The 27,570-nt window shown below is 35.6% G+C and overlaps 1 pseudogene; it reads right to left on the reverse strand.

Moving 5' to 3' along the window:
- Window positions 1-25,936, reverse strand: LOC128217409 (fatty acid synthase-like; annotated as a pseudogene).
- Between the last annotated feature and the right edge of the window lie 1,634 nt (window positions 25,937-27,570).

Consider the following 27,570-nt stretch of genomic DNA (forward strand, 5'->3'; position numbering starts at 1 on the left):
TCAGGCCTGGTGGACGTTTCTGGAGAATCAAAATATAAGATTTTAATCATAAATGACATGTCTTGTGGTTTATTCGAGACCAACAGGAATCAACTTCGAAGTAAACAGGTCTCACTTTTTACTTAAGTTCATAGCATGACATTTTGTGACACTAAAGATAAAAAGGCCTTACTTTTTAATGTTGTTCATAGCATGGCTTTCTTTGACGGTAAGTAGGTTAGTATTTGTGAAGTTTGGTAAAAAAACAGATCTACTTGTCTTTTGTAATTTAAAAGTTATAGTTATATATACGCACACAAAAAAAACATTTCGAAATACTTAATCATTGAATTTCTTGACCCCTATAGGCATTAGAGTGGTAACGAAAAACTACGTGTAGTTGAACGTGTATGTATAGACTTTTTTTTTGGAAACTACTTCATTAATGTAGGTCATATTGTACATGTTTAAAATTACATGTACGTGAACACGAGAAAAGAGATATATGCAAAACAAGTACATGTTTTAAGAGAAGTATCGCAAACGATTTTAAACTCAAATGCACTTTTTATCTGAACGTGTAGTTACACTTACAGGTCCACGTACACGGTCAGTTACACAACCCTTCTATTATTATTTCTTTGTATTGAGTCACTATATGAAACACATTGATAGAGGCAGCAGTTGGTTTAGACAGATTAACAGTTTTGACATTTGTTTAGGTTTAGTCTCAGAATCGGCTGATTTTGGTAGCAATGCCTTCATTTTCAGTCATATAAGCCAACCCACAATTTAACGGATCTCAATTGTTTGGGAAACTGTCGACATGTCATTTTTCTGTTAATCATGCTTTTAGCCAACATATTATTTTCAAACGTAAATAGGAAAAAAACTGTCATCTGATCTTTTGTCAGCAGTCTTGTATCGCTGGTTTCCAGATATTACACACAAATGGCTAAACAGTCAATCTGTGAGAGAGCAGCTTTAATAGTTAAAGGGATTTTTTTTTTGTTCGAACATTTTCGTTATCGGAAGTGCTTCTGGTCTCAACTTCTTGAAATTTCGTTTTTCCCCTATTTCAATTTAATCCCTCATAACAGAATTAAGCTCAGCAATCTACTTTTCCTCTGGACTAAATAGTCCCCCTTAAAAATGAAAATCTGCGATTTGATCTTTTGTCAGCAATCTTTTATCATTGGTTTGCAGATATTTACACCAAAATAATTGCTCTTTCCAAGACAAAAAGAAAGAAAGTTGTAAGGTATATCTGTGAGAGTGCAACTTTAAGTAAGGTATCAATCTCAATTATCACTCATATTACCACATAACATTAATCAAAATTAAAACCGTATCATATTTTACTCTTTTTAAAAGTGCATTTCTCATAGAATAAGAAGAAGAAATTCTACAGCAGCAAGGATACTAATTGCTTTTAACCAATGTTAAAATAACATTGTTCGCTGGAGTATTGAAAAGTAAAAACATACAAGATTAAATATAACTTTAGTTGAGATTGAGGCCAGGTTCTTGGCCTGTGGTGTTTGGAACATTTATAGACCAACTGAAAACTAAGGCAGGACTTTTGCATGAGCCGGAACATGCTCTTGAGTTGATTATGCGTCTCGCTACCACAATTGGCCTTAAATTGTATCTATACATTGCATTCCCAACTTGAATGTTTCAAACACAAATATCTGAGCAGACAACAATAGGAACAAATCGTTTTACGTATTGAAAGTACATAAACAAAAACAAAATAATTGTATTTTTTTATTTGATTTTACTAATAATTGCAGCAATATTTGTAGTATTTATTAGATACACTATCAAGCATTTATTTGTGCAAATTAAAGAGAACAGTATACAAAATATACGACGAATACATTCTACAATTAATTTGACAAATAGTTTATATGGAATGTGATTTAGAAAGTAGTATTTCTTTGGTGGCAAGTTAAATAAAACAATCGATGTGTTGATTTATATATATATAAAATATATGCTCATACATTATCATCAAAGTTTACACACAAAAATCAAAACAATTCAGTAACACAGTGTGGAATGCGAGTATCTTGGTACATTATAATTGTTTTGACAAAATGTGTTTATACATGTATATGTTGTGATGCAGAAAGTGATGTTAATTATGTGGCAAGTGAAATGTCATGTTGTCGGCTGGTCTCGGTGGCATTAAACCAAAACAGTAAAAACAGAAAAGAAATTCAAAGCATGACTTAGGTTAACTCATACAATATGGGTTCGTTCGTGTCCCTGTCTTGTTGTAAGCTCGTTATGATGGCATTAAACCAAATTAGTAATTAATGAAAATACTTGTTATTACAAGCATGATTTTATTATTATAACTAAGTTTTACTCAATTTGAAAAGTTTGTAAAATAATAATAACCCAACCTGTTTCAACCCATAATCCGCTCCAACGCTGTTCAATAGACCAAAACAGTCCTGTGCACGTACCAAATGTACGTCCCTGGAAAGATCTACCATTTCAGGTCTGTACGTTACCCAACTGGTAATTCTTTTGTAGAACGATTTCGCAGACTCTTTGATAGAGGAAATAGAAAGGTTGGGGCGCATCTTTTGCACTATTTCGGAGGTCAGCTGAAGTCTTTCCTCAAGCTAAATATGTTTTTTCTAGCGAATCAATGAAATATACCAGCAGTAATTTACAGATGAGACTGGTTAATTAGTTTCATCAGATGAATTTATTATTCAACTTACAGCTAAATAAAACTTTGCCATTTCCGGCACGCTTGTAAGAGGCACTTCCGATGTACATTGAACGCCGAATACTTTACAGCTCATTAAGGAAGCCATGTGTTGAAGGACATTGGCCGTTCCTAAGTTATCAGACACATATATTTTCGATTATAAAATCCAGTTTTAATAAGTCATTGTTATCACTACGTTTAGAAAAGTCATTGTTATTACTACGTTTAGAAAATTTAGGTGTATGCATTATGTTGTATATACAAATTGGGCTAATTTTCATAACAATATATATATATATATATATATATATATATATATATATATATATATATATATATATATATATATATATATATATATATAATGGATGGATGAATGGATGGTTGGATGAATAGGCAAATGAATTGATTGATGATTATTTATATATTTCGTTTCGTTAGTACCTTGAATTGAATGGATGATATAAAGTCTTTCCGTGGATTTTGCAGCAGAATTTAACGGAACAATCAGTTCCATAGGAGTCAAGTCTTCGTTCTCAATTGAATAAGTTAATACACTTGTATAACTATCTTTCTCCTCGACAAGAGCCTGTGACATTTCAGTCACTTGTTTCAGGGTAAGGTGTCTTATTTTATTAACTGACATATCGATGTCAAGTTCGGGTCGCAAAACCTGTCCGACTTCTACACCTTGCAATGAATCGAGTCCAAGTTCACTCAACGTAGCGCTGTTATTGATACAGTATTGGTTGGATCATCGACGCCTGTAAAACGTTTGATAAATATATGATTTGAGATTTACGTGTAAAATACCAACACAAGATGATTTTCAAAATGCTTATCAGTAATTTTCCGGTATTCTTTGATCCATTTTCTTACCTAAAATGCTGTATATAGTATTTAAATGATTTTCTTTTTCTGGTTTACGTTTGTCCTCTTCCGCAGGCACAAAACTCGACACGACCACGGCAGACTGGTTCAGAAATGTGTTGATGGTCGCTAAGCATGAGGAGATGCGTTGAGGCAACGTTTCACCAATCACGGTATCAATTTTGCCCATGTTTTCCATGACAACACCAACATCCCCAATAGCTCCGCACTGAATGGCCAACCCTGCACGTAGATAAATCAAAGAAAAAAAATATATATACGTGTATTTGACACATATTGTGTCTATTTACATTTGAACATTTCAAAAACAAACATGAAAAGATACAAAAATAAATATTTACCATGGAATCCGTCTTCTTTCCTCTTTTCACAAACTCTCTCCATTACGGAATTCGCAAATCCGTAATTGGATTGGCCAGCATTTCCCCTCCCACAGTTTACAGATGAGAAAGTAACGAACAAATCACAGATAGTTTTACAGATTTCTCGAGTTGCTCTGTCCAGATTTATGCAACCAAAAGCTTTCGGTTCACATACGTTATTGAAGCTACTTTGGTCTTGATATTCAATTAACCCGTCATTCAACACCTCTTCGATAAATTAATTGCGATACTTTGTACAGATGAATGATAATATTAAATATTGCTTCATATATAACTTTAAATGGATAGGCCGTTGTGAAAAAAAATGCTCTGAATAAACTTTTTTGAGGAATCTATTTATCTTAAAGTAAAATTGCATTTAACATTTGACATTCAATTCGTAGAAATGTGGAAATTAAAAATATTATTTTAATTCTGTTAAATCATTCGCGATTTCATTTTTATAGTTCCATTGTGTCATTGTTGTATTGTTTTCAAAAAGAAAAAAATAGTCCACTAAACAACATCTGGAAAAGTGCACGTGTACGCCTTAACCAATTTAAAGTTGTCTTACCATTGCCAAATGGAACACCCCACCAACTGGTGTCTTTGCTTCCTGGATGATTTTTCTTGCTCCTGTCTCCGTCGATACATCATGTGTCAAAATGATAACGTGTACGCCATTCCCCTTTAATTGTAAAATTTATCATTTTAAAAAAACACCATTGTCGTAAATATTAAGTGAAGAATCGAGAACTATTCTAGAAGCTGCAAACAAGGTGCACAGTTGTTTCCAGAATGTTTTATTTGTTTTAATTTTGAGCTCTGCCTTAAACACTTACACAACAATTAATAATATACATACGAAAGACATTTGACTTCATACAATATGGATATTCAGCAAATCAGTGTAGTTTGTACCTTAAGTTTCTGGATCTTTCTGGCCTGATAACCAGTTCTGATCCCAGACCTTGAAGTGAGAACCAGACAGGTAGCTCCACGGTCAGCCAGCCACTGAGCCAACTCAAGATCAAATCCTCCGAGACCGCCAGTAATGATGAAGCTCTTGCTCGGGTCACAAGCAAATCGTGGCACAGCGGGTATTGGAGATGACTCCGACAAAGGTATTGGCTGATCTTTGTGAACCCTTACAAGGAGAAGATAGTATAATGGTTTGCACAGTAATTTGAGAGTTGGACTAACTGATCATTCAAACGAAATGCTTTGGACCTTCACCAGGGTAATGATTTAGAAAAACACAGGTCATATGAGCTGTTTCTGAAATATGATACAAAGATGGTTTGTAGATAAAAAATAAATGTAACTGGACAGTTGCTTTGTAATAAAAAACTGATGTCTCCCCCTATGCACATCATCACAATATTTTAAATCTAGTCTTTGACCTTTGAACTGTGAGTGTGACATCATCTCAATATGGTCAACATTTATTGTGAGTTATTTCAACATATTTCAAGCGGTTCAAAAGAAATGGAGCGGAAAAAATATAATTATATGAACACTGGCGTTTAAGTGTGACCATGACCTTGAAACGAGCCTGTTTCAGCATACGCCCTGCACATCGTCTCATTATGGTGGACATTTATGGATAGTAATGTGAAAAAAATTCAAACGGTGTAAGAGATAGGGAGTGGCACGATTTGTGACGGACAGACAAACGGACGGACGGACGGACAGACGGACAAACAGACAGACAGTTAGACAGACATACAGACAGACAATTTGAGCAAAACAATATGTCTCCCCATTTATGAGGAAGACATAGTAATACAACAAGTGTTGATACAAAACATGTTTGTCCTTTCAACAGCAATTGTTAAAGAATTACAATAGTTCTTGCAAGAAAATCATTCAAATGTGTCTACTATTTGCTTCTAACGTAATAAGTATGAATATTCAATGTCAAGCTTTTATTTACAGTCACCTTTATATCTGACTTACGATTCTAAACATTTCATGCTTTTCTTTTTGATGTATTGTATCAAAAAAGTTTTGTTTTTTTGACGTCATTTCATATGTAAGTTCACATGATACGTACATATTTGACAGTATGACACTGTTTCTAACAATGTATGTCTAAATTATGTTATTAACTTTTAAATTCAGTGTTGTTTTTCTTTTAACAGTTTTATATTTTGAAACCAAATAATAACAGGTGATCCAGAGTAAAACTTCAACTCTTACCTGAATCATCACTTTTCCCATGTGCTTTGCTTGTGTCATAAATCTGAAAGCTTTTATAATATCTTCTCTTTGAAACACAGTTGCTTTCAGGGGTCAAACAACACCTGATTTTATACCGGACACCAGCAGTTTGGATACTATTGGCCAACATCAAACAAAGGATCCAGCAAAATACCATGGAAACTGATGTTCTTCAAAAACACTTCCATTCCTTAAAATTATATTTGAAAATATATGCTCATGGAATAAACATATCCAGTTTGTATGATACATAATCAATGTAAAATTATACATTTCTTGTCAGTTAAATCCATTATCCACATACCGAATTGAGAGTTGATGGAAAAGTCAAATTTTCCAATCTCAAGAAACCTGCCATGGTCTGCGCACACGCGAACACTTGCCTGCAGTTTTTCTTCAGCAAGAGAATTCAATACAATGTCCACCCCTATAAAAACATAAATAATAACATAATACAATATATGTTTTACTTTTATCTTTAATTTCTCGTCCATTTAATTTGTTTTACCGATTATATGCGTTCGGATACTTATGTGAAAGTATACACAAAGGATTTCTTTTTGCATGCAAAAATAAATAACACAATGGCAAGAAGTAAGGTACCAAGTCACGCCATTTGCATAAATAAACGCTGACAGGCAACACTTATGTCAGACAACGTGTTGTACAAATAATTTAAAAAAAGTTAAAATTTATATTAAAAACAAATACGGAAACCTTTTCCCTCTGTTGCTGTCAGAACACCTTTTTCCAATTAGCGCCCAAAATCGGCCCATAAAATGAGAGCTTCTTTGTGCCCTATCTCCCTTTTTCAAATGAACAGTCCCTTGAGTTGAAGAAATGTCTGTTATGTAACTGAGAAAATATCTTTTGCAAATACTCCTTCTTCTGTTTTGAGCCTACAGTTGTAAACACCTCACATCCTTTGTCAAGAGCAATCGCAATGGCCGCCTGACCGACACCTCCACTGCCGGAATGAATCAGCACCTTGTCCTTGTGGCGAATGTTTCCCCTGACAACAAGGGCATAGTACGCTGTTGTGTACACCACTGGTATGGTTGCTGCTTCTTGTAGCATCCAGTTATCAGGCACTGGCCATAAGAATGTCTTGTGTACGCTAACTGTTGTGGCCAAGCCCTGTTCAAATTTAACAACTCGATATTTATATATGTAAATGGTAATGGCGATGTTAAACTGACGTCAGTAAAGCCTTTATTTAGGTGTTGTTTAAAAATAATTCAAATAAAACGCATGGAATAAAAGGATCGTACGACACATTATTATCGTAAAAAGTGAGCGACTAAATGTAAGACCTTGGCAGGCAAAAGTCCCATAATTTTCCTTCCGACTGAGTCGAAACCGGAAAATTCCATGCCCAACAGGCAGTCTTGTTTGGCAAGGACCCCGGGGATGGCGTCAGAAGGCAGCTTGCCTGTGGCCAACATGATGTCACGGAAGTTGAGAGATGCAAATAGGACCGTGCATAGGTCAGTTGTTCCGTCTGGTGTGTAAGGGAGATTCGATCCAGTGAAGGCTAGAAAGATCCCCTATCGTCTTCACATTGGCATAGGCATGAGTGCAGTCTTTAAGAGACACTGAAATATACCAACATATACTTTGTTTAATTTGTATTCAATATGAATTCATTTACATTGTGCGGCGTCAATGTGTTTACAAGAATTGATAAGATGTAGAAAGAACCTGTTTAACCCCCCAGTTATTTCGAATTAAATTTGCAATGATCGTGTAAAGGCGGTATGTTTGGCCTTCATTGTTCGGCCTTTAGGAAGGACCTTATAATATGTGAGGCTTATGGGTTTATCCCGTCAGTTCCTATAGTTTTAATAAAACAAGCCAAGTTGTATCATGGTTAAAACATTGACATTCAAAACATTAAATGAAAATGCGAAAATAAATGAGATAAAAAAATAATAAAAAAAAAACATTACATGAAATTGTATTTTGGTAAGACCGTTTCATAAAATAAAGATATATATAATGTGTGTTGATAGATTACTATCGAATACAATTTGTAAATATATAATTTGAAACAAAGATAAGTGACCGATAACTGTACCCCTTTCACTAGGCGAATGTCGGTAAGTCCACCATATTCCTTTCCTGTACACGTTCATCACCAAATCTTTCGGCAACAATTGTTTTAACGTTTCTCTTTTGTCACAACCGTTCAAGCTTCCATCGGTGAAAACACACCTGAAATATTACGCAGTGCACCTTTTTCAAATCAAAAGAAACAAATCATCAATAATAAATATGACTTGTTGTATTATTAACAAATTTATGTTTATGTTTCAAACGTTTTTTTTTTTCAATATATGCTCTTCGGTATCCGGCTACGCCACAGTATATCTGTTGTGCTCACGCGGTGAAATATTTTGAGATCTTACACTGAATCATTTTTATCCTCTTTAATTTTCAACAGCAGAGACATACACAGCAGTAAATGCATAGCAAATAAATCAGGAATCCCACCCACAAAATGCTAGTTCGATGTTTGGTCCATTTAAAGTACTGTTAAATATTGATGCATGCCTTTAAGTATAATTTAAAAGGTATATTTTTCTGATTATAACAGGAAAAATAAATGGCCTTACGTATATCATACATTCAGTTATGTGAACCTCGTATGTTTGTATATTTGCACTTTATTTAAACTATAATTGGGCGTAAATTACATTTTGCCATCTTTGAAGGTGTGTTATAAAATTTTCTGTAAAATATTATATTCTCTTTTTCTGCACATAAACCCCTTACAAATCATACGAAAATGATATGGTTCGACATGTTTTTAAAAGTCACATATTTGTGGATTGGATACCTTAAGATGGATATGATTGGTGTTCGTTATTTATCTATGTATTAACTAGGGATACAAACGAATGGCGAAATTGGTATTCAAATATTCGGTAATTCTTTCTATCGAATATTCAAATAGTCGAATACCAAATAGAACCTTTTAGAATTGTAGTAAACTATTATTCACTAAAGTCAAAGCCGTGGCCCTGTTACCCTTCTTTGTCGTATCCGATGCACGCGACGGACACTTATTGTTCCACAAATTTTAACAAAAAATCGAATTATATCAACTCCTCTGCGTTAATATTTGTAAACAATGCAAAATAAGATCGGGGAATTTCGTATTTTCCTGGTTAAATGACGATATGCGCGAACGTGGGACTTGCAGCTTCGTTCTGGGATTGATGTTTACGAAATATATTTGTAAAAAACGACACCATGGCTAACGTCGATTTGGACTTACGCATTATACAACAAACAGGACATACATCCTTAAACGCTAAACCATACAGTTACTTTTCAAGGCAAGAGCGTTATATAGAAACATGGAAAACAGTTTAAAGCACATAACTAGCACATGTCCTTCGTATCATCAAGGCGATTTGAGCAATATCGCCAAACTTTATTAGCAGTGAAGACAACACATTGGTATAAAGGCCGATCTCTTAAACCCTTACTTGGCATGGCCATTTAAATCATAGGAGTGTGTTTAATGTCAACTGTCTAACAGCCGTTAAATGCAATGTTTAACGGTGACTGATTATAGTTCCCGAAGATATATCCGATATGACGCGTGTATAGTGTCATCAAGTTCACACCTCTGGCATTAGGGGCCAATCGTTGTAAAAGAAGACAGACGAAGAACACAGTTGTAGGCCAAAGGTTTATTAATTTATAAATTCAATAAAAGCATCTAATACTCGAATACCGATTTTGAAATTACAATACCAAACGTTGGATTGAATGTTCAAATATTCGTTTGCATACCTATATTTATGCGAAAGCTACAGAAACAAGCTAGACTATTAAAAGTATATTTTTTTGTATAAACCAGTAAAATCTAATGTCAACCTGCCTTGGACGTAATATGCCTACACATCGAGGAAAACAAACTGACCTGATCTTTTTTCCTCCCGGTTCCTTTTGCAAGCAGTTTACTAACCCCAATATGCCAGATAAATCGTCATCTGCCATCAACCATAGATTCTCCCCTTTTGGTTGCAGGATGGCAATTCTGGATTTTAATTCTTCCACCCAGAAACATGATGTATCGGAAACATCAAGAAAAAGTTGTTTGTCAATATCTAGCTGGTGTTTCTTTCTCAGTAGAAATAACAACGAAGTGAATCTTTCCGATCGTTCAAAGATAATTTCACAGCCAGTTGCCAAGAATATTTGTTTCCATTGGTCAACTGTGCAATACAAACCGAAATTTTTGTTGGCTTGGCTGTCATAACATCGCACATCAGAAACATTTACTGCAAGAAAAAGTTCGAAATTTTTTGTTTGCTCGTGTATCAAAACAAACCCGTCGTTTTCTATCGATTCCAAAATATTTTCTAAGCTATGTTCGATGTGCCTTTCTTTGTGAAGAATATTATCTAGCACGATCATATGAGGTTTCTGTATTGATGTCGGCAAACACTCGTCCAAACTCCAATGTATGTTTTCGACTCCATTCACATGTTCTGTCGAGCAGTCCACACAAGAAAAAACATAAGAATGTTTTACATCCGGTAGCTTGCTCAAGTGAGGTTCCAAACATTGCATCATTCGAACACCTCCAACTTCGACAATCCTGAGTCTTGGAGTAGCTATATTTTCAATCAATAGATCAAGACACGGCTGTAGTGTCTCCGGCTCAAGGAGTTGCCTAAACAGAACATCTTTCTTGAGCATTTTAATGTTCTTCTGGACCTGACTAATGCCTGTAGTATCATCGTACATTTCTTTCAGCAAAGATAAGAGTTCATATTTATCATTGCCAATATAATCAGCATCAGCAAACGTTTGTTCTGCAGAGCCATTTATTCTTGACAAGTCTAAAACATTCTCTCCAGAAATCATTGTTTGTAGCTTCTTGTTCGTTGATGAAAGCTTTTGTAAATTTTTTTTTACAAGATTCGCACACGTTACGTTGTACTGTTCTACCAAGGGGGTCTGCACACGGGATGAATGTCGAATCAGTGCAAGGTGTAAACTTGTACACTTCAAGTACAGGGTGCCGAGTATCAATTTGGCGTGCAATTGGTGTTGTATGAAGCTTCAGCAATTTCACGCCACCTGCTATACAAGTGTCTGTGTACTCGTCATATTCCACAGCAACATCTACAAACAATCAAGGTGTAAATTCAAAATATGCTAAATAGATTCATATGATTTGATTTTAAAAACGTTTGTGCCTAACTGAATGCTTTTAAAGCTAATATATTGATTTGATAATTACCTACCTTGCCTATCGCTTGGACGTCCTTGTAAAGCTTCGTTGTGTTTTGTAAAACACGCGCATTTGTAAAATGGCATCCAAGAAGGTAACCCAGTTTTTAGTCCATTCCAGCTGACCTTTGGTTCCTTTAGATGAAAATAAGGTACCAATCAAAGCATGCAGTTAAACTTGTGTTATTTCAAAAACGCTCATGTATGATTAAATATAATTTGGCAGGTGAAGTACTGTCATTTTTAAAACGTTCACGTACGATAAAATATAGCATGGATTTACAATCATGTCTGCATATTGACTACCTTTGAGATCACCTGCGACTATGCCCTGAAACGCTGGACCATACTCGTGACCTCTAAGTCTAAACTCTTTGTTAAAATCAACTTTGGATAGTCCAAGTCCGCTTTTGACTTCAGGCGTATTGAAAAAGGGTGTAGAGTGCTGGCCTAGGATAACATTTCCCGTGCAAACTGTACTTCCTCCCTCGAGTATTTCGAATGCACCTGTTCCTTGCATTAGTGAAACTTCAAAGTGAATTTTACCTGAAAGAGTACAAATGAACAGATAATTATGAACAAACGAACGTTTTCTGGAAGGATGTCTTCAAAAGGCAGCTAATAACTTAACGCTGTGTTATCTTACCGTTTTGTTGTAAAAATGTAGCTCTGTGAAACTTTACATCTTTGAATTCCACACTCATTTCATCAAACATTTTACATTCCCTTTTTGCCAATAACTTCCAGATTACAACCAGATATCCTGTTGCTGGATACAAGACACGTCCATCGATATTGTGATCAATCAGGTAGTGATCCTCAGAGCCAGGTGACAGATCAATATCAAAGTCACTCCCACATGAAGCACTGGCTCCTCCTCCTGCAAACATATCAGCGGTAGGAACGCTCCATGAATGCCAGTGGTCCCAGGAAACCAGAGGAGAAAGCATGGGAGTCCCGCTGGGCACTGGGTAGGGAACATCTGTGGTTAGGCCAAGCGTATTCGGTCTTAGGCCGTGCTGGTAACACATAGAAACAGACAAAGCTAATGAAGATAATTAACCTGGAATTGTATGGTTCTGAAATTTTAAAGATATTCATGTGTTCGTGTTTCCAGATTAGGTATAGGAATTTGAACATGAAGGTAGACATAGAATCAAATTGTTATGTTTTATAGGTGCCCATCGGGGTACTGGGAAGGAGAAATTGGGGGGGATTAAAAGCATGCTGGTAACACCTAGAACCGATCGTGGCAATATAAAGCATAACATTATTGGAGTCACGTGCGGTACTAGGTAGGGCAAATATTTAACTCCGCCAATGGCATCTGGTTTGATATCACGCTGATAATAATTAAAACATGAATATCTTGCAAACAGGGACGTTTTAAAAGCAGTAATTGTGTGTTGACTATAATAATAATGCCCTTTGTTCTTACTTTCCAAGATTTGAAAGGCAAAACATCATACTCTCCTCATGACCTCTTTGCATCAATCCTACAATGCAGCATTCATCCGAAAGTGACCGCTTCAAGATGGGCTTCAAAACAGACATGACCATAAATGATATTTAAAATAAGAATGGTGTAATTTTGTATAGCCATTAAACCAATGCAAATAATATTTCAAAGTAGATAAATGTGTCCTCTTGTTTATCATTTTTGCGATATAGTGTTATCGAAACTTATTTTACCTGTAACAGACAGTGAGGAGCAATTTCAATCACAATAGCATTATCAGGGACACATTGTAGGGTCTCTTTGAAAAGCACCGGGCTCACTAGGTTGTTCACAAGATACTCAGCTGAACATTTCATAGCCAGTTCCGAGGACCACAGGTGTTTGGGGATTGAAGAACTGATCCAGCGGCTTGTTCTGAGTCTCGGAATCGGTATCACCTAAATGTCATACTAGCGGTGAATCTGATGGAAATGCTATGGTCATAAAATTACGTTGCATAAAAAATATGTAACTTATCATTGCATTTAATTATCGGTATGATATAATATATGTTACATGTAACTTTATATAATCCCATGTGTTATTTTCACAAATTATCTTTTCATCTGGTACTTACGCAGTTCTAACAGTACATTATTGATACGATTCCATGTTTTCTGTACGTAATACATACCTCATCGAGCAAAGTTTTCAGAGAGCATGCGACACTTTTCATATAGTACGAGTGGAACGCCACTCCTGCTGTGTTGACCTCCTTGGCAAAGCTAGCCCTTTCCTTTAGTTGTTGTACAAATGCCCTAACAGCCTCTTGCGGCACTGACACGGTGACAGAGTCCCTGGAATTGTGACAGGCTGGTACCACTCCCTCTGGGCACTGCTGGTGGGCCTCACTCCAAGTTAGACCTATGAAAACATCAATTTGCAATGTTAAAAAATCTTCTTCACGACCCCTAAAATAGTTAGTGCCCTAGAAGACTTGTAGGCTGGTACGACTCCTCGAAATTGCTGGACCTCACATTCGTGCAAACTACTCATATCTGAGCCCGTTTAAACCATAATGCATACCCTGGGCCGATATTCATAAAACACCTTAATTCATTTCCTGACTTTGGCCGATTTCCTAAAATGTTAATCATCAAATTTAAAAAGTGTTTTAAAAAAATTAAAAAGGTAAGTGTTTAAAACAGATTCTAAAAAAAAGTGTTTTAACATATTTAATAAAAGTAAGTGTTTTTAACAGATTTAAAAAAGTCAGTGTTTTGAAAAGAAAAGGAAGTAAAAAATTAAAAGTCAATAAAAATAAAATGTTTCATAAATAACTCGTTATAACAGATGACCATTGGGTAACTGTTTACATCAGTGACTTCTAACGTGTCATGGATACAGGCGCCTTGTCAGTGGTTAAAGAAGGCAACACATTACGCCTGCTGATTGCGGTATTTTGAGTTGATATCTTGATCCTTGCAAAGTCAATTGTGTCATACACTGCTTAAAATATTGCCGTTATTTTAAACATATGTTTTAACACTTCCAAATAAACAAGCCAGCCTGTTTTAAAAAAGCAAATATTACTGGTAAATAATTGATAAGTAATTGTACTCTCTTGGAGCTTTATTTGATGTTAATGTATTACATTATTAAGTAAACTCTTTATAACTCTTTTAATGACCTAAGGTTATAATCAAACCTACCAACAGCTGCCATTGCATCAGAGGGGAGTTTAGCTTCTTGTATACACCGACCCCTGCTGTAGGCCGCAAGTACAGTTTCCGCAGCTGTCAGACCCATAGTGGCCAACTATACCATCAGGAGACACGCCCATTTTTCTGAGCATATCCACTTGGGCTACCTGAACGGTGATAATTCGACTAACATTACACCATCATCAGTCAAGACGCATAAGGAATAACTTATCTTTTCTATGTACAATTATATCAAACCAACTAAACTTGTTAATGATATACATTCAGTGTTCGTTCATCATAGATGACGACAGCACATTAATTGAAATATACCTGAATAGCAGCAATGCCAGCAAAAAAGTTGACAGTGCTTTCAAATGTGGTCTCATCTCCATTCATCAGCAAATTGTAGAGTTTGACCCCATACGGCTGCAGAGTACGGTTGGACCTCAAAATGGACTCTTTAAATATATCATAGTCCATCATATTCCTTCCCATACCATGCCATTGTGAGCCCATTCCAGAAAACACAAACCACACCGGCCTAGACTCGGCTGTCACCCTCTTGAAGATCGTATAGTATGTTAGTTCATATAAATACAATATCAGATAAAATACTAGTGATCACAAAATACTAATTGCTTGATAAAGAATACAAATAATAATATTTAAACTGTATTCCTACTGACCTGTACATTTGCAACACCATTGCCATTGAGCACTGTGAATCCGCTATAAGGATGACTACTGGCTGGCATGTGAGCCGTCTCGTGCATCAGCTTGTGTAGATCTCTTCCTTTTACAGCCCCGTTTGGTATGAACATGTGTATCACTGGACCTGAGGATCGCATGAACAGTAGTTCCACCAAATCCAAATGAGTTAACCCCAACAATTCCGCCATTCCAGGGCGTATTCCTGTCTACAACTTTTAATTGACCAAACCTGATATATCAGGATTAGGCTCATGATAGTTCAAGTTGCCAGGGATAAGACCCTCCTCCATAGCAACGATCACCTTAGCAACAGCAGCAAGCCCAGACGCAGGTTCGGCATGTCCCATGTTGGATTTCACCGACTGAATCGGCAGAGCCCCAATGCGGCCTTTACAGAATACGTCACAGATGGTGTTTACTTCAGGCAGGTCACCAGCTTTAGTGCCCGTCCCGTGAGCTTCCACATATGCCACCTGGGCTGGGTTCACTCCAACCTCGCTGTAAGCCTCCTCTAAAAGCTGTTTCTGCACTTCTCCGGATGGAAATGTTATACCTGATGTTTGTATGTGTGTATACATATATGATTGATGGCATAAATAGGAATATGGAAGGGTGCTGGAAACCTTTTGGCTGCATCCTACCACGTTGTCCCTCTTCTGCAAAACCCTGTCCCTTCCTTTACAAAAACATTTTAAAACCCAAGCATATAAATGTGTCGATAATTTTGACGTTTAGACGGTATTCGTACAGTGTCTTGATCTTTAAATGATTGTCAAATGAGCTAATTCACGTAGCTTCCATTGAATTATAAGATCACAATTTCGGTTTATTTTCAAAATTCTGCAGTTCATCATATGAACGAATAAAACATGTTTACAGTTAAGTTGTTTTACTAGCTCACAAATACCTACCTTCATCTTTATATCCATCACAGTTGTTCTTCGTGTGTAAAAGAGTGCAATATATTCTTCTTGCTACAGATTCCTTTTGTAAATAAAGCGCAACAATTCCCTCTGCACGACAATACACATTTCCTACAAAAGCAAGCAAACCTGTCACATAAGTGACGAATATCAAAGGCGAATTTGACCTGTTTGCATGGTGGTTGACCCATGTACTAAACATATCTAAATCAAGTCAACTCTAAATATCATTCAATATTGTCCGGAGAGACATACATACTTGTTGGTAAAGCATAGTAACTAGGGTTTGTAATCAAAATTGAGCATGACCTATATTTCATAGTATTTAACACGTGAAGGGTCATAACATCTTCAGAAAAGTGTACGTTGTAACAAAAGTCGAATTAAGCAGTAGTTTATAATTTTCAACATGTGTACTAAATTATTCTAATCCGTAGACCATTTCGTGAATTATTATGCGGATACCGAAAAAAACGACCTCCCGACAATCACATCCCATGCCCACCCCTAAAAACCAGAATAAAAACACTTTGTTTTGGGAGGTTTTAAAAAGAATCAATAATAACAAACAAATCTATATATGAATTATACATGTATGGCAATTGATGACATTGATCAAAATTATAGTTTATATTGCTGTAGAAGCCTTGTAGATCATATCACTAACAGAAGGCTGCGTCAACAAATATGACATACGTCTGGGGAAGAACTTGTTAGAGTGTTACATACAAACCTTTTGCATCAAAGGACTTGCACATTCCATCGGGTGATAACATTCCAAGTTTCATGAACTGAACGGCAATGGCAGGTTTTAGACATAAATGGGATCCCCCGACAACGGCAGCGTCACATAGTCCTGACCTTATACTGTGGAGGGCGTGGTCTAGCGCTAGCAGGCTCGAAGAACAGGCTGTGTCAACAGCGTAACTTGGACCTGAAAGATGGGGCAAAAAAGTGGACCTTAAAACGTAGTGAAATCTTGTAACAAGAGGCACATGATCAAAAGTATGGAAAACGTTTCCTTGTTCATTGGATAGGCGTTGGCGAGTAATTAAGCTACACATCTTAAGTGGAGTTGTGATGTTTAAAAAATATTGTTTCTAATATAAATAAAAGTTAAAATAAAAGTCCATATACACCTCCCCATTTAAAATTGCAAACATTATGCCAATAGACGCGGCATAATTATCATCAATTTATTTTATACGAAATATTTGACGGCAACATTCTCTAAAATAAGACGTCATGTCGTCCGTAAACAACGTTACACGCGCTTTTTGGTGAAAGGTACAACACACCGTTTTCTTAAAAAAACATTCCACGTAAGAATTCATTAAGTCTGACATATACAAATTATGTGTTTCCGATACAAATAAAAAAAATCCGACCAGAGGGCACGTGCGTAAGTCGGTTAGGTAGTTTGGAACAAATGCCAGATATTATATATAAGGCTAGTTCTTGCAGTGAGTGAAAACAGACCTTGCTTTATAAGTTTTAAGTGACCAGAATATTATATTTACCTTTAAAACCAAAAACGAAAGACAGCCTTTTAGCTAACATTGACCGTGAACATCCCGTCATGCCGTAACCAACCGTAGATTCAGGGTTGTTTAACCACGCTTCATGACTTTTCGAGGTAACCGCTCCAATAAAAACTCCTGTCCTAGATCCTTTCACTGTGTCTGGATTCACGCCTATTATAGAATTAACAAAAAAGTCCCAAAAAGTTTAATCAATAAAACAAACTCATAACATAACTGCATTTCCATTAAAACCATGCAGTGTGTTTTCCACTTATAAAGGAATGTGGTGGGGATATTTGGAAGGGCAAAAAAGCGTCGTTTTGCCAAAATGGGGAAAATATTTAGATGATACATATAATTTTTAACTTGTTTTCAGACACTTGATTAACAAACCTTTCAAAATATTCATGAATTATATTTTTACATGTTAATAGATCTGTGCTCCTCAATACTTTTTGAGGAGGGGAATGGGGCCGAAAAAAACACTGCTATTTGAACATATTATATAGTGAGAAGTATTGATTCGGTTCCTTAGTCCTTATTACCCGGTATTGTTTACAATAAGTAATAGGGAAAAACCTATCACCATTTTTTGGTTTTATGGAAATACCAGAATTGCAAATATTAAATTTGTTATAATACACGGGAGTTTTAGAACTTTTACTATTGATGGTATTTTCAGATTTCCGAATTCGTTTTCATGGATAAACCCATTTGGATATAAAGTTTGTAGTAATCCACGGGAGTTTTAGAACTCTTTATATCCAAAACAAGAGAAAGTCAACGTAAGGCATCAATGCCGCCTTTAAAACACTGTGAATGTGTATCAATGTAGAGGTCTTTGATTGGCATTTAAATGACAATTATAAAGTACTGTCTTGAAACCAGTTAAGGATAAAATTTGACATTTTGCATTTTATTGGAGTATGGTTTGCAACATTTCGAACAGCCCCATTTCATCCCATACCCGAATAACATGCAAAATGTCGAATTTTAACTCTTACATTTACATTTTTTAAACGCTCATTGTTGCTAAAGTAAAAAGATCATTTCCACTTTTTTTCTTTACTTTGTTGTATTTATCGGTTTGTAAATTAGAACAGCTACCGTAACCTAATTTTATACACCAATCAATGCGCAGATAAAATATTTCCTTATATATAGGTTTAATTTCAATATTTTCAAGGACAAGTATATTATAAATACGTATTTTAATTGTATCACAATTAGAAGAATACATCTGGAGTTATGAAACATTCACAATAACAAGAAAACAACAAACATATTTCTCATTATATATCGCGATAAATCGCGATAAAAGCGTTTGTTTGTCAAATTGGAGATAAATTCCAGTCAATTTACTTGTTTAGCGTTATGTTAAAGGAATAATTGGTGTATGAACCATGTTGGAATACGGTGTTGGACAAATCAGCAAGTGCATTTTAATTCCTTTGGAATTAACATCAGATGAAACGACTGTGGCGGTGGGTGGGTTAACGTGTTTAGCAATGGGAGGTTGTGCGGAAGTATGCCAATAGTTCAAATGTTACATCATTCATGTCGAAAACTGACATAAAAAAATGGTATCGATGTGTACAATGCATTGAAACTTACTATCTGAAGTACCACATAGTTTACAATTCATTTATTTTCGCAGTTTTTTTGGTATTTTTCTATTTAAAAATATTACTAGGTATGTCTACCTAGTAGAATTCATTCTTTATGCGTGATTGGCCGGTCGATGTTATCACGAGTTAAGTATATAGATGAAATTTTCCAGTTAAGGGTAAGCCTTCATAGCACAGTGGATACAACAGTGGACTGCAATTTTGGCGACCCCGGTCTCCGACTCGATTTTTTTTACATTTTGGTATTTTTTTTTGTACAAATATGATATCAAAGAGTAAAACATTTTATTAAATAATTGTCCTGAGATTCGTTACCAAAAAAACTTTTTTGGTGCCAATCTGGTGTACGGTCCCTTTAAATGATAAAACCAATTAACGGTAATCATCTGAAAAACGAAGACTTCAACAAAGTGCAAAATGAAATAGAGATTCAAATAAAGTGACACGTGACAAAATTTGGAGCATTTACACCTTTCAGTATCATTGAGAGGCCAAGCCCTATTTGTTTTTTGAGAACTTGAGCTTTAATACAACTGACTAAAATTAGTTAGTCAGAGAATTAAAGGACTGGTTTTTGCCCGCCAATCGGACTGAACTATAAGGCGGTCAACTTCTACTTCAACAAAGTGCAAAATGAAATAGAGATTCAAATAAAGTGACACGTGACAAAATTTGGAGCATTTACACCTTTCAGTATCATTGAGAGGCCAAGCCCTATTTGTTTTTTGGGAACTTGAGCTTTAATACAACTGACTAAAATTAGTTAGTCAGAGAATTAAAGGACTGGTTTTTGCCCGCCAATCGGACTGAACTATAAGGCGGTCAACTTCTACATAGGCCATTGAGACGATAGAGTCCATAGGAGAACTAGGGCAAAATATAGGACGCCTGACGAATATCCTTGTGCATCCGTAGTACCTGACGAAAGACAATTCGTGGATGCGTTTTCTCATTCAGACATGAGACTAAAAATCTAACAGTCAAGATCCACCGACCTGAATGATGCTTTGAGGCATGCAGTTGAGCTAAAAGCTTTTTTATCGGGCTGAGAAAATACAACAGGTAAAGAAGGGGTCGGCATCCACTAAGACTGATTCATATGCCAAGTATAACGAATATTTGACGAAATCTGTGTCAAAGGCTGGAAACGTTGGTTCGGGACAGGCAGAGGCAAAAAATAAGGAACATCCAGACAATCGCTTTCAAAAAGGAGACCTTTTGCAGGACTGTATGCTTCTGCTCAGATAGACAAAACACCAGCAAAATGTCTGGTTGAAAGGTGAACTACTTTAACCCTGATAACCAAAATACTTTGGTAGATTGTCCATACTAAGCGCATGTTATTACATTATCGATTAACCGATCGTTTTGGCTACTGGTAACAACTTGTTGTTGGAAAAACCGAGCAGACGATTGAGTTTGGATATACAAAGTGAATGATATTTGTGCAATAACAGGAATTAGAAGTTGACAAAGCATTCGGTATTGATTTATGCAAGCTAACGGAAAAATAATCGATATCACAAACAACACAACGATCATTCATGGAGATATGATACAGTTACCATGCAATGACTGCTGGATGTCAACGGTTAATTGTAGCGGAACAATTGTTTATCCCAGCAGGTTCAAAGATGATGAGCACAGCAAAATGTTTAAAACCAGGAGTCAAGCGTCTTGGACTTGATACAGTGGAGCCTACAGCACAGTCTTTGGAGATTAGCAATGGAAAAGCTGCACGCACATTGGTAAAGGCTGACGATATTATTCCAATATCGCTTGCAAACTTTACCAAAGAACCCTAAAGCTTGTATCCAAACACCAAGATAGCTTTATGACACATGCTGACAAGATTGAGGAACAAAGAAGGAAACAGTCAGTTACTACCTGTCATCCGGTACGCATGGACGACGTTTACAGCCGGGTATTGGATGGTATGACAAGAAATGAGAAGAAATTATTGTGAAAAATGCTGAAAATGCTGAAAAATGTATTCTCCGAAAACGAGACCGACCTCGGAAGAACCTGGATAATATATAAGCACTAGGTACCTACATCAGGAAATGCGTAAGTAATCAGACAGTCAATGCAACGTTTCCCAATACATCTGCAAGAGGAGGCTGAAACACAATTTGACAAAATGCTAAATCAATGCTTCATCAAGCCTTCAACTAGTCGATGGGCAAGCAGAATAGTACTCGTAAAGAAGAAGGACGGAAGTTGTCGTTCTTGCGTGGATTATTTGTCGCTTGAATGACGTTACTATTACGGATACCTATCCATTACCCAGAGTTGACGAATCATTGGACCACTTTGCTGGATCGATATGTATTTTTGCTTAGATCTTCGCTCGGGATACAGGCAAGTTGAGATGGACCAAAGTGATAGGCCAAATACAGCGTTTATTATCAGAAAACGATTGTTTGAGTTAAAAGTTATGCAATTCGGTTTATGTAACGATCCAGCCACCCTTCGAACAATTCATTGAAGCCGTATTGGTTGGTATTGGATCATATGCTTGGTATACCTGGATGACTTCATAATAGTAGGGTGAACATTTCAAAACATAATGGATAACTTTGAAAGCGTATATTAGTGAGTTGAAGAGGTAAGTCTGGAATTAAAACAAATGCCAGCTCTTCAAACAAGAGATAAAATTCCAACGGCATATTATCAGCGAGCATGGGGTAAAAAACGACCCAAGGAAAATATATTGCACCAGGAAGTGGCAAACACCATGCAATGTGATAATGGGGCGCTCTTTCTTAGGTCTATGTAGCCAGAAAGGCATTGCCCAAAACATGAAGCATAGTTAAGTTACAGCTCCATTGCTTACTCATCCAGACTTTAGTAAACAACTTGTTTTAGATACGAACGCAAGGGACTCCCCTATTGGTGCAGTATTATCGCAGAATACTGAAGGTAAGGAAAGGGTATTTGTCTATGCCAGCATGCTAACAGGCAATACGCCGGTATTGCGTCACAAGAAAAGAGATTTTGGCTTTGGATTACTTCATAAAAAACTATACGTATGGTAAACTATTTAATGTGAGAATAGTTCAAGGATCATTCTGTTGGTTAATGAAGTTCAAAAACCAAGAAGGCTCGATGGATTTAAGTTATCTTTATATCAAATGAGAATAGAACACAGATAAGACCGATATCATGGAAGTGTTGACGGACTTAGCAGGATACCGTGTATAAAGTATGGTATGGGTGATAAAGAAGGGCTCAGCCAGGCAGGATGCGATAAGTAGTGATGACCCAGATGATCTGAAAACATTTCAAGTTGAAGACAAGACATAGACATAGGCAGGATAATAGCATGGATCCAAATGGACAAAAGCAACATTTCCTGAGATTGCTGATTAAAGATATACCGTAAAGAGTTTGTGGAACCAAAATGAACGTCTGGAAATGCACAAAGGAGTTATTGTTAGAAAGTTTTAACGCTTTGCAACCAGCTCGATAACTCAAGAGTTATTACTGACTAAAGGAATGTACATAGCAGGCGCATAACATCAAACCGGCTGGTAAGTTGATTTTTGAGAAAACCTTCAAAACAATCGGGCAAACCTATCTCTTGCCATATTTATGCGAAAAGCTACAGACAGAAACAAGCTCAGAAGCAAAAAGTTTAAACATGAACCCGGTTTAATGGCACTGGGTAAACTCCAAAGACATAGAACATAAAATCACAAACAAGAAACATGGAAGAACAGCACACAAATCCACTAACAGTATAGTGCTTACATACTATATATAAAAAAAACTAAAAAACTAGGTATGTTTATCAAGGATTGTTAGGTACCGCCTTGGAACGATCAGTAACATGTAAATTTACCATCCTAAATTAAGATAAAACGCAAAAGATAAATCTTATCAAAGTATGCATTAATTTCATGTCTCAAGAAGGATCTATATGAATAGATGTGAAACATGCATATTTTAAAGGGAACAAAAAAATCAAGCAAGAACAAATGCAAATCGTAAGAAGTGATTAACCCATGGACAGGTTTGCTATTGACCCTCAAGGTAAGTTGTCTGAATCTGAAAAGGGTAATATGTATATCCCTGTGATATCTGCTTAATTTTACGAAATGGGTTGAATGTGTACCCATGAGAAACATGAAAAACAGCAAATATATAGGTCAAAGAAGGCACTTCTAGGTTGTATGTAGCTAGAATGATTCGTTCGGACTAAGGTAGCCAGTGGCATGGCATACAGAAGTTCTTGGCATTCAAGTAAAGTCATGTCAATATTTTTATGTCGGATTTCATGCAAGATTTAAAACATAAGCTATGAAACCTTAGGAATGACAACATATTTCAACACCGCTAGACCCTTTGTATGAGGGACCGACCATGAAAGGATTAAAGAGAAGATGGAAGCGGCTCACACATTTGTCGAAAGAAGCAAAGGGAAATCGATATAAAGGCAGAAACAGATGCATGACAAGTGCTTTACATATGAATATTTCAGTAGATGTGACAATGAGTATGTGTATTTCCTTGTCAAGAAGTCAGGCTTGTCGTCAATACCTGAATATTTTTCTTGACATGGAATATATACCGCAATGGCTAAAACCTCAGAAGTTCATTAAAAATTTGATTGTGAAAGAAACAGAACCAAGCAGGTTATACACTGTGACAGGATAAGAAAGTGTTAAGTAATCTGTAAATAGGCGAGGAAAACTAGTGTGAATGAAAGGATAATGATATTGAATCAATTTCAAATAATCAGGATAATTCTTAATTGAAGATTGCTGATTGTGAGAATGATGTTAATTCCAAGATGATAATTATCAAGAAACACGGACTGCAGGTAGAAAACGTAGGACACCTGTATAGTCAGAAGATTGTGTCTTCATACTTTGCATACTTATTTGTTTGGGACAAGGCAGTCAGAGAATAGTTTTGAAGATTGATTTAAGGTAGCGTGGTCGAGCTAGATTGGGATTAAACTACCATTGCCGTGTAATATTTACAATATTTATCATTCTGTTAATAAAAAACGTGGTTAGTAGTCATGAAGTTAAATTATTTCAACATTGTCATATTAGTTAGTTATAGTTTATTTGTGTTGCCTTGGTGACATTTTTGTCTTCATAATCATCTAAACTTCATAGATAGTATGATAGTCGTCAACTTATTATTTTTAGTTAAATAAACGTCTCTTTGGAGTGAAAGCTTGCCTTTATCAAAAATAATGCATTGTTCCAAATTTGAAGATGAAATGTGAAATGATGAATTGTTTCATTATCATAAGTTTGATATGTTGGAAGTTCTCTTCATTCCTTTATATACTCGTTTATTATTGAGATGCTTGAAATACAGTTGTTACTTAAGGGACTTGAACTTATGTGCATTTTTACCTGCATAATATGTGACTAAAAACTCAATTTTATGAAGAAACAACATTGTTATCTATCAATTATAAGGAACAACTTTGCCGTGACAACCTTTTTTGTATTCTGTTGTCACAAGAGTGTTACAATTTTAAATTTTCATTTTTAGTTTAATAATAACATATATACAAACATCTTATCGGAGTGAAAGTTTGCCTTTCGCCAAAATGATGCCTTGTTTCAAACTTAAAAGGTAACATTTATGAAGTCTACTTCATTCCATTATTAACTAGTAAGTTAATGATATGCTTGCAACACTGTTGATACCTAAGGGACATGAACTTTGACTATAAATAATAAATGACTTTTTTTTTAAACACATTTTTAGGAAAACCGATGCCATATTTATATTGTAACCCTAGGTTTAACATTGTAGTGTTTTTAAAATAAAGGTTTAAATAGTCTGTCTTAAGTGTAGCACTAATTGATCTAAATGTTAAATGTTTCTTTTTTCGATATTTATATTGAACATTATCAAGAATCACACTTTTTTGTTGCTATATCTGATATACGGAAACTTCAATTTCTTAGTCAAATATTGGAATTTTTAAAGTTAAAGAAATGGAATTTGTGTTGGGTAAAGAATAAGCTTTGTAAATGTGATAATAACTCAATTTTTCCCGGCTACCCAAAGTCACATGGTGAGTCACATATCACAATGAATCTAACATACTGGAAGAAATTGATATTCATTTTCAACACATTTCATATTGCAATATGTACAACTCATATTGCCCCCTCCCGCTTCGGATTCTCACTATCTAACTAACATTACTTGCTGAAGATCAAAATCTTGTCAAAATCATTTTAATACATAAAATGTAAGATTCTAGTACCCTCTTAAATCTTAACATCTATATTTGGTTATAAAAAGTAAAAAAGTGAGATCTAACATATTAAATGTGTAAAAGACCTAAATATACATTAAACAATAGATAATATATCATGTGCTGTTCATATCTGTGTATGGACAGTCAAAGCAAGCAAGCTGGAGGCTGGGGTCAATGGAAATTAATGTTAACTTTACCTGGCAGCCACCTTGAACTGTCCTCAGTAACCATGTCAACTCCGTTTATGAGATTATCCCTGAATTCCAGCATGTTGTCAGATTGTGGAAGCCTACATGACACCACACTGTTCACTGCACCGTCTGTGCACATGAAAGGGTGTGGTGCTATTGGTTGGATACCTGATGAGTTGCCTTTGTTTGAATATGTTTCGCGGTTTTTAAAGTATTCCTTTCTAAAATTGCCTTTGTCTGAATAATCGCCTCGGTGCTGCATATCTGGACCTAAGCTTTGCGTCCGTTCCGTTGATGGGTAGTGCAACTGCTTTGAGATAACGCGGACAAGACTGCCATGTGTTCTCCTTGCAGCACAATTTCAAATTTAGCATCTTGAATGGTTTTTGTGCGTTTAAAAACCTCGCTATGCTCTATCGGTGAAAATGTATTTTATTTAATGTGACATTTTATTAAACTCTGAAAGGAAAATCGAAAAATAAAACACAGAAAATACATTCTTATTATACGAGTATAACTGTACAAACTATAAAAGTATTTCTGAGAATATTGTCAAAACTATTCTATATAACGATGGATATTTTGAATAGTTTAAAACTTAACTAGGCGGAGCATAGCACTTTGCAAGCAGAACCTGAGCAGATGCCGAAATGGAGAAATAATCAGAGATGATTCGTCCAATATGGCCGCCAAATTTCAAGATGGCCGCCATTACCATATTTATGTTTATATTTTAATGTGGTATTTACTGTGACCTGTTTAGTGATATTTACCGATATTAAGATATTGAAAGTGACATTTTGGAAATATTTTAAACCAAAATTCAAACCAACGGCTGACAGTATACCAAATGAAACATTTAGGGAATATTTTTCAGCACTAGGTTGTAGTGTCTTTGAACGTTTTAACGAAGAGTCTGAAATTTTTTGCAACACGCATGATTTTGATAATGTTGATGTTTCATTTTCCGAATTAGATCAGTCTATAACTGTCAATGAAATACATATTGCTATTAAATCATTGAAGCGTAATAAATATTTTGGGAGTGACAGACTGATGAATGAATACTTTATAGAGACGTTCGATAGTTTGCCTTCGCATGTATGTGATATTTTTTACGGCAATATAAACTCAGGATTTTTTCCCGATAAGTGGATGGAAGGTGTTATTATACCATTGCATAAAAAGGGAAATTTAGATGACGTTAATAATTATGGGGGAATTACACTCGTTAGTTGCCTGTCTAAGCTTTTTACAACTGAACTTAATAAACGCATCGATACATTTTGTAATAAACATAACATAATTGCGGACGCTCAGTTCGAATTTCGAAAAGGGCGATCAACTGTAGATGCTATTTTTATTCTTACGTCATTAGTGCAAAAATATTTGAATGACAATAAAAGACTTTATGTTGTTTATGTTGCTATGATGGAATGTTTTGATTCTATTTATAGAAATGTTTTATGGTTGAAACTGTACAAATGCGGTATTCAAGGAAAACTACTTAGAATAGTACGAGATATGTATCAAAAAGTTAAATCTTGTGTTAAATCATGTTTTACATATTCTGATTACTTCGACTATGCTGTAGGCCTCCGTCAAGGGGAAGTTATGTCTCCTTTACTATTTTCTCTCTTTGTTGAAGACTTAGAATTATTTTTACAGAATGATGTAGATTCTGGACTTCTAATTGATGATATTGTCCTTATACTGTTGTTATTTTCAGATGACATGGCTATAGTAGGAAAATTACCTGAAGAAATACAACAA

The sequence above is a fragment of the Mya arenaria genome, chromosome 14 (assembly GCF_026914265.1).
Source record: "Mya arenaria isolate MELC-2E11 chromosome 14, ASM2691426v1".
In the NCBI taxonomy this organism is placed as follows: domain Eukaryota; kingdom Metazoa; phylum Mollusca; class Bivalvia; order Myida; family Myidae; genus Mya; species Mya arenaria.